The sequence below is a fragment of the Schistocerca piceifrons genome, chromosome 1 (assembly GCF_021461385.2).
Source record: "Schistocerca piceifrons isolate TAMUIC-IGC-003096 chromosome 1, iqSchPice1.1, whole genome shotgun sequence".
Classification (NCBI taxonomy): domain Eukaryota; kingdom Metazoa; phylum Arthropoda; class Insecta; order Orthoptera; family Acrididae; genus Schistocerca; species Schistocerca piceifrons.
Window position 1 is genome coordinate 609,758,507 of NC_060138.1, and position 6,588 is coordinate 609,765,094.

Below are 6,588 nucleotides of genomic sequence, written 5' to 3' on the forward strand. Positions count from 1 at the left end.
TAAGAAGGTGAAGCGAGATATCAGGGAATAACTTCCATGGTACTGTAGAGAGCTGTTGAGGGCAGAAATTTTAGAGGCTGAAATACATGGAGCAAATAACTGAGGACTTAGGTTGCAAGTGCTACTCCATGATGAAGAGGTTGGCATAGGAGAGGAATTAGTGGCGTGCCGCATCAAACCAGCCAGTAGTCTGACGACTCGAAAAAGAAAAACGTTTGGCAGTACGTTCTGCCACGGTGTTTACGGAAACATGATTGGTATTCGTCTTGTAGTTTATTTGTAGTTTGGTAGTTTCTTAGCTGGTCGTGGACTACATATTCCAAGGCCATCGCTGTGCAGGACGAATACATAAAGGTCGGTATTAAGAGGGTGGTGTGGCAACATCCGTTTTCGGTAATGGTTTCATTAGTACCTGTTTCCAGGCACCACGGAAAGCGCTTGTGATTAACGAGTTGTTGAATATATCTGTTATACTAGACAGTAGTGAGCAAAAATAAGCGTCACTTGGATTGTGACCAACAGACACTGATCTGATGCGCATGATGGCTTTTTTTGACGGTATTGAAACTAATATGCTTTAGATAGAATTTTTCGTGGCTACAGTCGCGTACCCCCACGAAGTAATCACGGTGTCTCTGTTTCGTTTGTGGTTCAGCTATGGTTACAGGTAATGTGAAGGAGGTATCAGTTCTGTTTATCAGATGGGTCCATGGGATCAACTACACCTTTTACTTTGCATATACCTAGAGCACGTAGGTTTTTCGGTAGGACAGCTTGTCTATTTCTGTTGCCGGTTAATGTATGGGTGTGTCTGAGCTTTGCATTCCTCATAACTTGACTGATTCTGTTTCGCTTCTGCTTGTAGGCAATATAGTTTTAAAAGGTGGGACGCAGTTTGTATGCCCGATGTGCAGCGTCTCTGATATGCAAAAGCCGTTTTAGTTCTTTAGTTAGCCATGGTGCAGGTTTTCTTCTTAATTTTTCGGTCTTTAGGGTAGCGTATTTGTCATTTAGTTGAGTCAATTTGTTAGTAAGTCCGTGGGAGTTTTTCGGGAAAAGAAGACGTCCTCTAAACTATTACTTACGCCTCAGTTGTAAGTTCAGATAAATAGTTAATTTGAAGTCTCGGTTTGTAGTCATTTATGGTTTCTCTTTCGGGACATTCTAGCGAACACATAATGTGAAATATGTCATGGGCAGATATGCCAGGAGCAGATATTTGACAGGTACGAATTACTATGTTTGGAGATTTCGTTGCAAATATATCTACGAGAGTGTGCCTATTGTTCCTACGGTGGGTAGGAGCAAGCTGAAGTAGTGACACATTTGAAAAAGAAAGCATCCGCTTAATTCTCACACTAGGAGGACGTCTCTATAGAAAATTTCTGTTAGCGTCACCAGCTGTTGAGGTGTGTGGAGGACACCTATTAGCCATTTTCTGTTAAGGGATTGGATATCTATGAAGATAATATTCCACTTGTTTAGCTTCATTATTGTTGGATGTGTGATACGTGGAGGTTGTAGTATAGTCCTACAGTCTTCACTAAAAGCTGGTTCCTGAAACTTTGTTGGTCGGCTATTAAGGGATGGAGTCTATCTTCATCTGGCAGTTCAGCACTTTTAGCACCTCCGTGACCCTCTCCATTAGGACGAAAACCTGTGACCATTCGGGTTGCCATTCTTCGTAAACATTCGATATTCCTGGGCAGCACTATGTGGTGCAGATCTTACACACTTGAGCAGTATTCTAGAATGGATCGCACGAGTTTTCTGTAGGCGATCCCCTATGCTGACTGCTTTTTCCTAGTATCTTACGAATGAGCCAAAGTCTGTAATCCCCCTCCCCCTCCCCCCGCCTATCGTATCGTAAACGCCAGGCACCCGGCCATGAGCGGATGGTTGTAAGCTCCTGAGAATTTACTTGAGGTGTAACTCAGTCTCGACCGTGAAAGTAATCAAAATTCTCATCAGTTGATGGAGAAATTCTTCAATCTTTGAGCCAAGTGATCATTCAGATTGTGCGCAGGATACAATGTTGGAAATGTCTTGATCGTAGATTAACTTATTCATTGTTAAGCGTTTCGATAGATCATTATCAGAACACAGCTATGGCGAGAACAAGAAATACAGTATAATGGTTTCAGCACTGGATTATACAGGCAACCGGTTGAATTTTTCATCTATAATACAGCAATTTCTTGAAATACAATAAAATAAAAAGTAAAGTTCATGAAAGTGTGCACATAAGTCACTGAAAATAATCGACATTGTTCCTACTTACAGAGGGTCCCAATTTATTACTAGACTTAGGGAGGAGAACAGGAAATTCAAAACTAATACATCAGATTAAAGTTTAACATAGAAATATATTATACTAGAATTCATAAATCTGTAGCCGAGAGCAGCCTTCACTGACGAGTTAATATTACTTTGGTTCGTTGTATGGGCCCATAGGATAGACGAAGGGTGGAGCGATTGATCGAGTTCAGTGACATTCATACAATTCCCTTTTAATACACACCATTTCATGTAACAACACATACAGACAGAGATCATATTACAGAAAACAATGACCCACAATTACAAATCAGTACAAAAGGAAAACTAACTAAAATTTCACATACAGACAGTGATCATATTACAGAAAACAATGACCCACAATTAAAAATCAGTACACTAGCAAAACTAACTAAAATTTCACATACAGACAGTGATCATATTACAGAAAACAATGACCTACAATTACAAATCAGTACAATAGGAAAACTGGCAACGGCCTTGCCGCAGTGGGTTCACCGGTTCCCGTCAGATCACCGAAGTTAAGCGCTGTCGGGCTGGGCTAGCACTCGGGTGGGTGACCATCCGGGCCGCCATCAGCTGTTGCCATTTTTCGGGGTGCACTCAGCCTCGTGATATCAGTTAAGGAGCTACTCGGCTACTCGACCGAATAGTAGCGGCTCCGGTCACAGAAAACCACACGCCCCTCCTATCCGCATCCTCAGCTGAGGATGATACGGCGGTCGGATGGTCCCGATGGGCCACTTGTGGCCTGAAGACGGAGTGCCTTAACAATAGGAAAACTAACTAAAATTTCAATAACACATGATTCTTATCCCATGCATTAGACTGAAGTTAGAAGTGTGTACTAGATTCGGAAATTTCTTAAACGACAAGTACAAGAACAACCAATGAGGTTAAATTTAAAAAGAAGGTGAGAAGTCACTTAATCAAAAATGAAGACAAGCTGCCTCAGAGCAAAGTTTTAGCTTCAACTTATTTAATCTTGGCAATTCTCAAATCTGCTTCCGTTAAAAGACTTAATTTTGACCAGTCGCCAATGTTACCAAATATAAATAACCGAAACGTAAAAATTATCTCTCCTTCTGAGAGATCACATAGACTTTTAGAAGGAAAAAAGAAAGAAACAGGCAAAATATGACATCTAGAAAACTTCCAATCTTCACTTAAAAGCAAATGCGGCAGGTATTACTTTTAACCAGATCAGGACCACGTGTAAAGCAATTAATCCTGACCTGCAATTTTAGGCTAACAGCTATTCAGACAATGCTCAACAGACAGTATTTAACAGGGAGGCCACAACCAGTGACTCAATACATATTATCAGTTATGAAGGGCTATAAGAAGCGGTTCCTTCCCTCATTTATCACTGGGTTTAGATCCTTGGCGGCCTCTCCATCCAATCCTTTAGCATAAAAATCAGACCTCCATTCAGACTATAACGACATCTCAGATCGCACCTGAAGTAGCCAGTGCTAGAAACAAGAAACACACATTGTACTGGCACAGGCACTTCCCAGAAAAAAATAACAAGCCTCAAAAACAATCAATCAACACAGCCTACATACGGTCAAAATGCAACATCGCTATAACAGAGAGCATAGCAAACCAGAATCACATTAATCCAACAAGCACATTCTACCCTTGATCTGAGGCCGTAGAAACGGTATACACCCGCAGATCTGTATTATATGATGTAACACCCCACCCGTCACTTATCTGGGTTTGGTGTGTGTTCACCCCAGGTAACTGACTAACAGATCAACAGAGAGTGCAAAACTGCCACAATGTCGGATAATGCAAAGAAAGTAATAAGGCCCTGTGACTCCTGATTGAACTGCGGTGGCGTGTTGACATTAATTGATCCAGAATTCATCCCTTTTAATTAAAAAGGGGTACACATTGATGTTATATTCGGCTATCGAACACCAGATGCAAATGTTGAACATAAAATTAATTAAGAAAGTGACTTGGGATTTCAACTACTTGATTGAAAACATATACAGTCGATTAGCACAGATTTATTTTAACTCACGACCTTCAATCATCACATTACATGACTCTCCTAACAGGCAGTGGTAATAAATTGTGTTTGCCTGGAGTAAAGTGCGATAAATCAAAAATAATTCCTATCGACTGACCCAGGCGTAATGCGAAGTGCGAGAAGAATTCTACAATACATGGCCCATGAAACCCTCGTGGAAACTTTGCCGACGTGATCCAACAAATTAATCAGTGGCCGGAGCGGGCGCAATATCACCGAATTCAGTGTGGCGGGGCGTAGTCGTTATACGGACGTCGGCCGACCTCGTGGTGCTGCAAGGCTGTGCTCGTCTATTCACTTCTAGCTAACTTGCTCAGTACATAGCTGAACGAAAACTTTCTATCTCCAAGCTCAATTGTTCCGTTTGCTAAGTCCTAAACTGCAGAGATGCTCACTCTCTCTCAGGCAAGCTGAGTAAAGAATGCCACGTCCGCACTCTAGGCAAGCTGGGAATGGAAGACCTCTACGGAGACTTCTCCTAGTCAGCTCTTTGCCTTGGTTTCCCCTCCAGCAAAATCACTTACGCCAATTGCAGCGCAAGTTGCGTTAATTATGCATTGCTTCCCAGCACCAACCAATGGCTGCTCTTGGAAGTGAACAACTTCCCACAAAATTTCCCTTCCTCTCAACTTCTGCTATTTAGCTCCTCCCAGGCCACCCATCAAGGTTAGCGTCTGCATAAAACACCAATTTTTCCGGAATTCTGACTCCCAGGAGAGTACTTCAAATTCCTTGGTCCTATGTTCCTATCGGAGGCCAGCGTATTTCATTCTGTCGCTCTTCACCTGATTTACTTCAGACTCTGAGGACCGTGAATTCAGCGTGAAGTCGCTACAGTCACAAGCACGCATATTTTGGCCTCTGTTGACCGCTCCACCATAGCTTTGCGTGGCTTACTCGCATGTTTCACTGAAAATGGGACGACAGACATTTATCAACAGGTGTACAAGTTCTCCGTCTGCTTCCCGGTACACCAGCATGAGGTCAACCATCCACTCACTGTCACGCATCTTAAGGCAGCTGGAGGCCGTGCCCCGTTACCAGTTTCTCAGCGCTTGAGCCGCCCTAAGCTGCCTATTGTCGCTTCCCTTCGCCGCTCCCCAGCCGGCCACGGTCAAGTCTGTATACTTCCCTGGGATAAACTAGTCTCCAGTAAATCGACGCGTTTCCACAAAGTTTTTCATGTCGTGTGAATTACTTTAAAACCATCACCCGACATTAATTATTCCAATACGTCCATACTATACCCTGTACAAGATGCATTGTGCCTTGTCAGTCATTTTTGTTCAGCCCTACTGTTCGCTCAACGAGAATTAGGTGATCTTTAATGACTACATGTAAGGGGCATAGTTCTTGCCATCTTACAATGAAAGTACAAAACAGGTCAGTCATCAATTAGCAATGCACTCTAGGTGAACGAAAGACCGAAATCGTGGTGATACGCCCAGCCATACACAGTAAGTGAATAACGCTGCACAGTCTAAATGCAATAACGTCGTGGGATTTCCTGTCCAGCGAGATATTTCGCGTGCAATATATTTTCATTCACAGTCTGCTCGTGCTCCAACCATCCACCACCAAGCGGCGTCCGGCGGCTAACTTCCTCCTTGCACGAACACTATAAGAAAACTGACCGCCAATTCGCTGCGCTGCACATCCCAACGGTCAGCATCAACTTCCGCTTCCTAGAACACTGCCCGTGTTCGTTTTCGTTCTCCAGCCCCGCGTTCGGCCTAATAATCAATTCTTAGCCAGCGGGGTCACAAACACAGTCGGGAGGAAGTGTGGCCAACATAGGCAGCTTGAGCCACCCTAGGCTCATAGTGTCGTACACGGCGCAACTAGCATACAGATAGAGCAGCCAATAATTGCAGTAAGCAACTCTACAGGGTAATTACTGAAAGGACTTAAACGACACCTGGGTTAACAACGTGTTGGAGAGAGTGGAGTTCGTGTGAGATTACCAATGAGCTAGAGGGAGAGCTGGATCCGTGAAATGGCGATCGAGTGGCAAAAGGGGATGGTTGTGACGACTGCTGACCAGGTGGACGACGGTAACGCTTTGCTTCACAGCAGCAGCGTGACGTACTCGCTCGTGAACTGTGACGGGTATACGTGAGCAACGATACTCTCTTCTGCTCAAAGTAATGAAAAGGCATTCTGTACTCTGACTGAAAGCAGAAAGTGCCAAGAGTAAATCGCGTTCGCGTCGCTCTTCAACGTCTGTTGGGAGGATGTCGCAGGAG

General features: G+C 43.6%; 1 pseudogene; it reads left to right on the top strand.

Moving 5' to 3' along the window:
* The first annotated feature begins 2,768 nt into the window (after positions 1-2,768).
* Positions 2,769-2,886, top strand: LOC124719633 (annotated as a pseudogene).
* The last annotated feature ends 3,702 nt before the right edge of the window (positions 2,887-6,588 follow it).